General features: G+C 38.1%; 1 protein-coding gene across 2 annotated transcripts in view; it reads left to right on the plus strand.

Moving 5' to 3' along the window:
- Nucleotides 1-12439, plus strand: part of LOC136161222 (zinc finger protein 260) — a 115497-nt gene that overhangs the window by 64951 nt on the left and 38107 nt on the right. Inside the window, exons 1-3 of one of the 2 annotated variants that reach the window (XM_065925902.1) lie at nucleotides 8586-9152; nucleotides 9610-9663; nucleotides 10538-10775. The exons of the other annotated variant lie outside the window; for it this stretch is intronic. The gene's annotated coding sequence lies outside the window, so the exon portion shown is untranslated. Of the gene's footprint in view, nucleotides 1-8585; nucleotides 9153-9609; nucleotides 9664-10537; nucleotides 10776-12439 lie in introns of those variants that run through there. 2 annotated transcript variants of the gene reach the window in all.

Genomic DNA, 12439 nt, shown 5'->3' on the forward strand with positions numbered 1-12439 from the left:
TTTTTCCCTAAAATTACCCTCATTTTTATCAAATATAACCAAATTAAGGCTAATTTGTTTGTAAAATAGGTCTGTTGCCACTAAGTTTGGCCTGATGATTTATACAACCATAATTGATCACAGACTTTTTATTTTGCTGAAACGTTTATAGAGTCTCTGAACTCTATAGACTGAACTTTTAAAATAAAACAGGGCTGGGAAAATCACACCAAAGGCTTATCACAGATTTTGCCTAACAAATCTAGGTGAATTTTTTCCTTTTTAAGGTCTCAAAAATTCCTTGAGATTTTTGTACCTGTTGGTGAGATAACCTTTTTAACGTATTTGATAAATTTATTGGAAACCTAAGAGTTTCCAATTTCTGGAGGAGTCAGATAAAGAGAAAATATAATTGTTTTGTTTATAATGTATAATTTTACCAAATTATTGTCATAATTAGTTTGAGAGTAAGGTTTTCTCTACCCCCAGAAAACATAAGATTTAAACTGGTAATTTTTCAGATAGAAACCATAAAAGTTATAAGCATATTTGCTGGTTCAGTCAGTCTTTTTATTAACTTTTGTGAAGTCATCAGGTTTTCCATTAGAATACCAGGACATATCAGAATGTTAAGAATTCCAAATAATTTTTAGGATATCTGTATTAGTAATTTTGCCATATAACATGAGCAGATTTATTACTCATTTGATGTAATCTTTTTCATGTAATTTAACCAATCAAATAAACACAGTTAGTTTAATATCTCTCTTTGGGATGTTTCAGGGGCTCTCTGAAGCACCCCAAAGTTAGCTAGAGGTCAAAGGAACTTTAAAATAATTTGATTTAGGAAGTTTTGTCAAAAAAATCAATTAAAAGAGTTTAGAACATTTGGTCAGATTTAGTCAATGTTGATGGGTGTATCATTTAGCTTGTTGATATGTCACAATGGGCATATATATTGAGGCTCAAAGTCTAGTGAAAGTCGATTCCACCATCTTGGACTTAGTTGGTTCTAATCAGTTTTCCTATGGCTATGTCATTCCTAACAAAATCCATTTATCTAATTGTAATCCAATTTTAGAAAATCCTGATCAGGTATAACTCTTTTTAATATTTATTCTCTCTCTCTTTTTTATTTTTACTGAAAACACACTTTCTACTTTTTTTTAGCAACCAAGAACTTTTATATTAGCATTTTATAGATTGGCGAGCATAAATACCAGTGATAATTTCTAAAACCCTTGCTTTCTTAAAATATTTTAGGATGGCACCAAACATTTATTTATAGTCTCAAATCTCTTTAGTTTTTCTGTAAAAGGAAATCAGTGTTTAGTAGTAAATGTTTCAAAATCTTATTTTATTTGAAAATGACCTATTTAATAAACTTCCAACACTTAGTTTAGCACAACCCTTAGAAATTCAAGTCACCCCAATCTGGAGAGACTATTTTAGACAGATATTTTAAAAGCATACTTATTCTTAATAGAGTTTATCTAAAAGCTCATACCTCATTTACATTTTTTAGAAGTATTTTTACTCGAGGTAATTTTCTTTTTGACAAACTTGTAACAGATATGGTAATATTTAACTTATATTAAACCTAGGTACAATGAAAATATTTTACTAAATGTTAATTATTTTAAGACATGTCTATATTAGAGAGGTCAACAAAAAAACATTAATATCAGTTATTTACTACTGAATATTTACCAGTTCACATGAACCTGGAATATATTGTTTAACTTAGAATTATTTGATTTGTAAGCAGTTAACTTTTTTTAAGATAATTAAATAGAGCTCATTTACAAGTTAATCTCAAAATATTATCTAGAGACAAAGACATACCGAGACATATTTAGACAGATACAACACAAGATCTAGCTTCATTTTTTTCCTAGCTTCATTTTTTAAGCTTAGTCATGAATTACATATTACAATATAAAATTTACTAGTTTATAAAAAACTGTTGGAGTAAATAAATTTTTTTAAGTTTTTTTCCCATTTTTCCTCAGTGTCAGGAGTTAGAGATGGTCTAGATAAGTGTTCCTGAGAGCACTGGTCTCAAGGCACAGGGAAAGAAAATCAAGTTCTAACAAAATGGCAGCAGGTCTAAACCAAATGGTAGCCAGACAAAGCAAAATGACTATCAAAAATCACAACACAGAACACAGAGTTAAAACACACATATCGACCTGGCAGTCTTCATCAGACACTCCCTTAAATACAAGAATACAGTCTCTCAGAAAACCTCCTATAGAGACATAGAACTTCAGATCCAAGTACTAACAGAGTAAATGAAAATATCTCAGGTCTTCAAACATTTCAAAGGGAGGAAAGGAAGCCAGGTTGAAAGAAGGGGGAGGAGGCGGGAGAGGGGGGCAAATGGGGTGGTCTTACAGAAGTCTCCTGCCACCTGCAGACACCCAGGTGTTATGGAACTTTACCCTGGACCTCCAGAGAAGGGAGGACTGGAACTCAGCCCTATCAGAAACCAGATCAGAACAGAACCAGAATTCAAGTTCTCTGCTAAGAGGAGGTGATCAGTCTCCAATCCTCATCTCAGGCTGGGGCCCTTCAACCAGATTTTTGCGTCCAGGACCAGGGGATTAGAAAAAAGGGGAAGGGTAGGAAGGGTTAAGGAGAGGAAAGACAGAGGGAAGGGGAGAGAGGTCAATAAAGTCTCTTGTTCCTTAACAGTTGAGGCACTCTGGCCAGTTGTCCACATCAGGAGGAGACCAGGGACGAAAGGGTCCCAGTTGTGGCCGCTGGGTATGGTCCATTGGCAGGCAAGCTGGCCCCTGAGTACCCTGAGTGGTCAGGATGTCAGTCACAGCAAAGAAGAATCCTACCGGAGTCTCCATCTGTTGCAGGAAGGAGGACCCCTTTCAGGGCCTGAAACCGGGCTCTTGTCTAACACTCAGAAATGAATTGTCCCAGGAGACATATGTGCTGACAAAGCAAGAGATTTTATTGGGAAAGGGCACCTGGGTGGAGAGCAGGAGGGTGAGGGAACCCAGGAGAACAGCTCTGCCAGGTGGCTCTGGTTTTATGGTGATGGTATTAGTTTCCGGGTTGTCTTTAGCCAATCATTCTAACTCAGAGTCCTTCCTGGTGGTATAAGCCTTGTTCAGCCAATATGGATACCAGTGAGAAGGATTCTGGGAGGTGGTTGGACATGTGGTGTCTCCTTTTGACCTTTCCTGAACTCTTCCCGTTGGTGGTGGCTTATTTGTTCCAGGTTCCTTACCAGGACCTCCTGTCGTAAAACAACTCATGCAAATGGTTACTATGATGCCTGGCCAGGGTGGGGGGCTTCAATCAGTGTGCTTACCGTAATATACCCACTCCAGTATTCTTGGGCTTCCCTGGTGGCTCAGCTGGTAAAGAATTGGCCCACAATGCGGGAAACCTGGGCTCAATCCCTGGGTTGGGAAAATCTCCTGGAGAAGGGAAAGGCTACCCACTCCAGTATTCTGGCCTGGAGAATTCCAAGGACTGTATAGTCCATGGGGTCACAAAGAGCTGAACATGACTGAGTGACTTGACTTCTTCCTTCCTTCATTAATCTAGAGTATCTGGATTAAAATCTAGGTCTTGTAATGACATTATATTTATGCATTCACTTTTTAAAAACTTGAATGTTTTGAATGTTTTCATACTTTTTCCAAGTTTTGAGATATAGTTGAACATAATTTTAACTAAAATTTTTATAACCTTGCATTTAATGACTAGTAGTCATGAATGGATATTCTATATTTTAAACCAATCAGTTGTTGTTAAAGCTGAATCTTACCTGGGTAATTCCTTCTACTTGCTATGCAGCTCGCATGTCTTGCCCAAATTTTCCTTCCTTCCAGAACCTTCTGGGAACACATATCCGTGTCTTTTCACATGCAGACATGTTCAGGAATGTGGCTTTGGCTTATTTTGGGTGGAAATGCATCTGCTCAGATGTATTTATTAATATTCAGAGGAATAATGTAGGAACTGGATAGTTTACATTACTATCTGGGTGCCACTGAAAAAAAATATCTATGTACCTCCCTATTCAAAAGCTACTTGATTTTAATTTAAATCTTTTTTTTCTGACATCTTTGTGGGATTCACCCATGTTATGCACGTAGCAGGCCCCCCTTTTTTTTCCTTTATATTCCGTTATAGGATGTTGCACAGATTACTTTTCTCTCCTTCTGATGTTGGAAATTTGAGTTGTTTCAAATTTTTCTATAAGAGATACTACTGCTATGAACATTACTGTATTGTATGCTTATGTTTTGTCAACATAAGCTTTCTTTTCTGCTGTGGGAAAATGTCCTGGGAAAGAATTGCTGGGTTATGTAATAAATCTATGTTTAGTTTTGTAGACACTATGTTTAGTTTTGTTTTGTATGCTTATGTTTTGTCAACATAAGCTTTCTTTTTTGCTGTGGGAAAATGTCCTGGAAAAGAATTGCTGTGTTATGTAATAAATCTATGTTTAGTTTTGTAGACACTGTTTAGTTTTGAACACACTGTAGTGTGTTATGCTCTCACACCCACTGCATGAGAGTTTGTTTTTTCTTTTTTTGCATGAGAGTTCTAATTGTAATAAGTTAAGCATAATATTATAATCTTTATCATCTTTATGATAACCACTAAGAGAATAATGTATAACAGTATAAATTAATGGAGAAACTATTTGTGTAATACAACAGGAGGTAAGAATGGTAGAATAAAAATATAAAGAAATAGGGACTTTCCTGGTGGTCCAGTGGTTAAGAATCCACCTCAAAATGTGGGGGATGTGGGTTTGATCCCTGGTCGGGGAACTAAGATCCCATATGCTGCAGGGAACTAAGCCAGGGTGCCACAACTACTGAACCCATGTGCTGCCACTAAGACCCAAAATAAAAAAAAATTTTTTTTAAGGGGGGGGCTTCTCTGCTGGTCCAGTGGCTAAGACTCCATGCTTCCAAAGCAGGGGTCCCACGTTCGTACCCTGGTCAGGGAACATCCCACAACTAAGAGTTCACATGCTGCAGCTGTAGATCCCATGTACCTCAACAAAGACCCAGTGTAGCCAAACAAATAAATAAATATTTTTTAAAAAGACAGAGGGGACACATAAAAGCAAATGTTGGTATACCCAACATTATTAGTAATTAAATGTAATGGAAGTAGATTAAACATTCCAATAAAAAAAAATTTGTTATCAGCCTGGATGAAAAGTACAAAATCAACGGTATGTTTATAGCAGCTGATATATATTAAGTGTAATGATACAGAAAACTTGAAATATGAAAGAGGTAAAAAAAAATATATGAAAGAGGTATAATATAAAGACTAACTTGTGGAAAGTTGGTGTCTCTATATTAAGATCAGACCAAAAAAACAAAAAAAAACTTACAAGAAATAACTGTTTTATAGTGTTTTATAAATGATATAAAAGTCATTTATATGGGGGGATGTTTTATAATGATAAAAGTTTAAACCTAAAAAGAAGATACATTAGTCATGAATTTTACCTAGTAACACCCTCAGGATATATTAATATAAACCAAAGATTAACAAAGGATGAATCCACAAATGCACTCATTGTTCATAACACTGTACAGGAGGCAGTGATCAAAACCATGCCAAAGAAAAAGAAATGGAAGAAGGCAAAATGGGGGACTTTCTCAGTAATCCAGTGGCTAAGACTCCATGCTTCCAGTGTTGGGGGCCCAGGTTTGATCCCTGGTCAGGGAACTTAGATTCCATATTCCACAACTGAAAGATCCTGTGTGCTGCCACAAAAACCTGGCACACCAAATTAATTAATTAATTAAAAACAAGAAGAAAAAAAACTGGTTGTCTGAGGAGGCCTTACAAATAGCTGAGGAAAGAAAAGAAGCAAAAGGGTAAGGGAGAAAGGGAAGGATATACCCAACTGTATGCAGAGTTCTAGAGAATAGCAAGGAGAAATCAGAAGGCCTTCTTAAAAAAAAAAGAACAGTGCAAAGAAACAGAGGAAAACAGTTGAATGGCAAAGATTAGATATCTCTTCAAGAAAATTGGAGATATCAAAGGAACATTTCATGCAAGGATGAGCACAACAATGGACAGAAATGGTAAGGACCTAACAGAAACAGAAGAGATTAACAAGAGGTAGCAAGAATACACAGAAGAACTATACAAAAAGGGTCTTAATGACCTGGATAACCATGATGGTGTGGTCACTCACCTAAAGCCAGACATCATGGACCTTAGGAAGCATCACTATGAACAAAGCTAGTGGAGATGATGGAATTCCAGCTGAGCTATTTAAAATCCTAAAAGATAATGCTGTGAAAGTACTGCACTCGATACATTAGCAAACTTGGAAAACTCAGCAGTGGTCACAGGAAAAGGTCAGTTTTCATTCCAATCCCAAAGAATAGCAATGCCAAAGAATGTTTAAACTGCCATACAACTGAGCTCATTTCACATACTAGCAAGGTTATACTCAAAATCCTTCAAGCTAGACTTCAGTGATACGTGAACCAAGAATTTTCAGACATATAAGCAGGACTTTAAAAAGGCAGAGGAACCAGAGATCAAATGGCTGACATTCGTTGGATCACGGAGAAAGCAAGGTAATTCCAGAAAAACATCTGCTTCATCGACTACTCTAAAGTCTTTGACTGTATGCATCACAACAAATTGTGGGAAATTTTTAAAAGAGATGGGAATACTTTTCTCCTGGGAAACCCGTATGCAGGTCAAGAAGCAACAGTTAATACTGACATGGAACAACAGACTGGTTCAAAATTGGGAAAGGAGTACCACAAGGCTGTATACTGTCACCCTGCTTATTTAACTTATATGTGGAGTACATCATGCGAAATGCCAGGCTGGATGAATCACAAGCTGGAATCAAGATTGCTGGGAGAAATATCAACAACCTCAGATATGTGGATGATACTATTCTAACGGCAGAAAGTGAGAGGAACTTAGGTTGTCTCCACATCTTGGCTATTGTGAATACTGCTGTGGTGAAGACGGGAGTCAGGTATCTCTTTAATAGCCTGTTTTCATTTCCTTTGGATATAGCTTATACTGCTATTTTACTTGATCAGTAACAGTCATAATTCTACAAGCAGAATCAAAATGACATGTACCTAACTAGACACACAGAGTCCCTCATTCATTAATATCACTTATGATCCAGTTTCACAGTCAACATATAATGAACACATAAAAATCATGATAAGTAAGAGTTGGTACAGCACATTGTTTCCTATGATCTCACCCACTGCACAGAACCACAACATGGATCCTACATATTCCTAACTCCACTGAGCCCATCGCGTAATTCCACAGAATTCCAAACCAAACTGAGAAACCACTTACTACATAGTCACACACAGTTTCCCATACAAATCTTAATTAATCATCCTACAAGGTTTGTCAGCTTCTTAGAAAGTTAAACATAAACTTAATCTATTATCAGCATTTTTTTTCCCTCTAGGTATTTCCCTAGGAGAAATGGAAACATGCCATCGTTATCATAATAAATAAAACCTGAAAATACACCAAACGCTCATAAAGAGAAAAATGAAGAAACAAATTGTGCCACATTTGCACATTGGAATGCTGTCCGGAAAAAAAAAAAAGATGAACACAATATCCATAAATCTTAAAGAACAAGGACGAGCTAAAGGAGACAATTGGAATTGGAGAACTGACAGAACTAAATTAATATGACACATATCAGAACCATGGCTGTCTCCCTGTGAGACTGACTGGAAAAGGACACCAGGGAATTGAAGCTGAAGCAGTGATGTTATAAAACACTCACGAGGGCGGGCATACACTCAATACATTGAGTGTCTGCTAAGTGCTGATCTGGGTGTTGGGGCGTTCTCAAGGGGCACACCTGACAAAAACAACAAAATCCTTGTCCTCTGGTTCACGACCTGGGGTCTCGCCGGTCTAAGTGAGGTTCTCGCCCCGGCCCTCTCCTGCCCGAACTCCGCACGGTTTCAGCCCTTCTTAGCACTGCCTCCCTCGGCAGGGATTCACGATTCCCTCCCCGGCCCTTCTCAGCCGGGTTCCCGAGTCCCTCCGCCCTGGGCTTCTGATTCTTACCGGGCCCTACCAGACCAAGGCTTTTTTCGTTTGCTTCCTCTGCCCACCCCGAGTTCCCTTTACTGCCCTCCCCGGCCCAGGTTTGCAATTATTTCCTCGGCTTGGGCTTGCCTTCCTTCCACGACCTCCCCTAGCTAACCGAGGAGCATCACCTGACTCTTCGGCGTCTGAAAGGACCAGCAGCTGCAACTCCTCGCCATCGGCGAGCGATCCGCACACCCTGGAATTCCCGGGAGCCGGAGGCTCGGAAGGGCCTCAGCTGCCGGTGGGCTTCACGCTCTGCTCGGAGGGCCGGACGTTTTCTGTGTTGGACTACGTTTCCCACAGGCCCCAGAGCGTCGAATGAACTTCGACCTTGGGCTCCCCTTCTTGTGTCGTGACGGTTATTGGGTTATGCCTGGTGAGTTGAGATGAACCTGGTCAGGCTGCAGGAGGGGCTGGCGGTGATCGGGGAGGATGGGGTCAAGCTCGCGGAGGACGGATGGGGCGTGTGGAGCCAGGAGCCTGTGTCTGAGTGAGAGGCGGACGACCAAAGTTGCTGGTGCAATTGTTCGTGACGGCGTCTTTGTGGAGTGTTCTCGCTTGTGCATGTGTGAGAGCCAGCGAGCCAGTGAGAGCTAGTGTGTGTTGGGGCCCTGGGGTGGCGTGACAGGTATCTGGGTTCTTGGCACTGTCCGTGGGGGCGGAGCCTACCGTGGTTCACATCACCAAGGCAACGAGGGTGTGTGACTGACATTGTGACCGACATTGTGACCACGTGGTCCGGTACCGTCTCTGTTGTGACTGTCAAGAAAATGGAGTTTGTTTTTTCAATTAGCTTGTTGAAATTTTGAGTTCTTTTCAGTGCACTAGGAATGTGTGAATTTTTTTTTACGTGTGTGTGTGTGTATGTGTGTAAGCTGTATCAGCATGTCTGAGTACCCAGCCTAATGCTTAACACAGAGAGGACACCGGTGAAGTGAATGTTGCACACCCAGGGTATAATTGTAGGTTCCTTGGTTTCTTGGACTGTGTTTCCCTGGATTCTCTTCTGTCTTCACACCAAACAGCTAATTGGATCTAACTGTGAAGAAAAGTTCACTAGGGTGAGTCATGAATTTCATTCTTATAATGAGAGTTCCCAATAGAAAACTACCTCCGAAATCATGGGATTAGAATTGAGGCTTGCATCTGTTTTCAACACAGGTTTCTGGGAAGACTTGAAGCGGGAGGGGGACACAGGTGTAGCATCCCTTCCCAGGTAAAACTCCCTTGGATGCATTATGGATTTACACATGCATTATGCCATTTACACATTTCAGAACCACAGCATTCCCTGTGCTGTGCCCTCCAGAAACTGCTGTGAACTTAGATTCCAGCTTTGGGCATAGGTGGCGCTTACCTTTTTCTCTGATACTGGCAAAATCAGCAGTATTCTAATTTCCCATTTCCATCTGGTTGTATTTGTGGTGGGTGATGGGTCATGTCTGTTGGTGGACCATGTGTTCATCACAACTTTTAGCCAGTCTAGAGTCTCACAAGTCCTTCTTCTTGGTCCTGTAGTTCTGCAAGTTCTGAGGTGGAGAAAATTGCTACTTGTTTAATGGCCCATACAAGGTCAGTTCGTGTTTGCTTTTTGTTGTCATACACTTTTGTTTTACAGAGTATTAAAGTATTGCTTTCCTTCTCCTAAGTTTCCCTAATTGTGACTTATCCACTTTCCTGGTTCTAGGCTTTCCCTTCCCAATTAGTAACAGGGCCATACAGATGGACGCTTTATCTTTCAGTGCTTTTCCAAGCACCCTTTACCTTTCCAGTTAATATTCCCATACCCACTGGGTAAATCATTCAGTAATCCCGCTTGCTCTTCTTTCCAAAGGAAGGCACAAAAATACAACTAGTGGAGGATAAATGAAGGACTTATTTTAGAATGTGATTTGTTAAGGAAGAGATCTGTGGCTAGGTATAATAACATAGCAGGTACCTTTGATTTCCAAATAAAGCAAGGTAGGAAGTGGTTTGACTTCAATCAGTAAGTGAAAAAGTTGACTTTGACATTTAGAAGTGGGTATATGATTGGAGTTTTGTGAAGAGAGGTATGTGTGTACAAGGGTAGGGAGTTTTTCCAGAAAATCCATGGGGAGTGTTGAGTGGTGATAACCAAGTCTTGTTTGAGATTTGGCAGTAGACTTAGTTTCAGACCACATATTGGTGTAGACTGTGATAGGCAGTGTGGTATAGTGGTATTTGAGTCTAAAGCAACACTAGTGGAAATATAACAAAAGTCACTTATGTAATTTTATAATTTCTATTGAACACATTTTAAAAAGTAGGAGGAAACAATTGAAATTAATTTTGATAATGCATCTTATTTGAACTAATATATCTAAAATATCATTTCAACATAAAATGACATAAATAAATTGAAGTATTTTACATTCATACCTTCATACTAAGTTTTCATAATCTGATGCATATTTTATTGTTACAGCACTTCTCAATTTGGATACTAAATTTTCAGTGGTTAAGGTGAAGTAGGCATGCATGCATGCTACGTTGCTTCAGTCATGTCTGACTCTTTGTGACCATATGGACCATAGCCCGCCAGGCTCCTCTGTCCATGGGATTCTCCAGGCAAGAATACTGGAGTGGGTTGCCATGCCATCCTCCAGAGGATTTTCCCAACCCAGGGATCAAGTCCACGTCTCCTAGGTCTCCTGTACTGGCAGGTGAGTTCTTCACCAGTGATGCCACCTGGGAAGCCCAAGGTGAAATATACTCACATCAAAACAGTAAAATTGTGTTTAACTGAAAAACATTTTATATTGCTTTTCTATTTTAATTAAAACAATTTAAAATTCTGCTGCTTGTTTAAACTCGCAATATTTCAAGGAGGTCAATAGTTATTAGGCTCTCAATTTTGTAATTTCTTGTTGTAAAATGTTCATAATAATCACATCAGTGCCTTATGGATTTTATGAAGATTGAATACATTTATCTGGGCATAGCCCTAGAGCGTCTTACTAAATACCTTGTACTTAATTAAATTCTCAAGAAAGAAAAGTTGCTATTATGTGGCAATTCTATTCTTCATAAATTTCTTAACTAAAGAGTAATGAAAATATACTTAGAAGGAATTTTTAACAGCCAGATTTGTGCAAATATCCATAATAGAAATTCTTAAGGCAATTTAATTCCATTTTGGTACTCATAAAGGACCACAAATCTGTTGAAATTATGTTCAAAATTATTCTATATAGTTCCTAGCTTTTTTTTTTTTTTTTGGTATGTTTGGTTTTGTTTGCAGAATATCTGTAACTTCATGAATTTATATAACTGTATATAATCTTAAAAACTAAGTTAATCACATTACATAAATGTGATATAATACCATGTAGATAAGACAAACTTTTTACATAGGAAAAAGAACACTCCTAATTGTTAATATTGTATATGAATCTGTTTTACTAAGATTGCATTTATAATCAATCTTATATATCTAAAATAATATTAGTTTTTGAATAATAAAGTTAAAAAATTAAGTCATATATAATAAGTATATCCCTGCAGAAGGGAATGGCAACCCACGCCAGTATTCTTGCCTGGAGAATTCCATGGACAGAGAAGCCTAGCAGGCTACAGTCCACGGGGTCACAAAGAGTCAGACACGACTGAGCACACAGCACAATAAGCACATACACTGTACCAAATACATTTCTGCCTCTTTTACATACATTTTCTTATTTAGGCTGAAAATGCTACTACCATCTTTAATTTTGTTAATTCAAGTATGTGTATAGTGAGTGTATCCTATTGCATTGGTGTGATAAAACAAAAGGATGTTCACAAGTTTGTAGAAGTAATTTATTTCAGTCACAAATTTCCTTCATGTTCCCACCCATTTTGAAGATCTTTTGTGCTCATTATGTTCCTAAACAAAAGGAAAGCTTGTCTCCAACTCTGTTAAGTCTTTTATGTAGAAATAGCTCTTTTATATATGTCTGATGGTGGAATTGATACAGGTTGTAAAATATTCAATTTTTAAGGAACTTATAAGTCAATAATTACCCACAATCCCACCATCTAGAAATAATCATTGTTAATAACATAATATACATTCTTCCAAAAATTTTCTCTCTAGGTATGTAGGACTTTTTTCATTTTTTTTGAGACATAATTAACATATAACATTATATAAGTTTCAAATGAACATGATTCAATATTTGTACATATTGCAAAAAGACCACAATAAATCTGTTTTAACATTCATCACTATACAAAGTTATGTCATTTTTTCATTGTAATAAGAACATTTAAGATTCAGCAACTTTTTTATTCTCTTAGCAACTTTCAAATATACAATACAGTATTATTAACTATAGTCATCATGGTA

This window comes from Muntiacus reevesi, chromosome 2, assembly GCF_963930625.1.
Source record: "Muntiacus reevesi chromosome 2, mMunRee1.1, whole genome shotgun sequence".
Taxonomy (NCBI): Eukaryota; Metazoa; Chordata; class Mammalia; order Artiodactyla; family Cervidae; genus Muntiacus; species Muntiacus reevesi.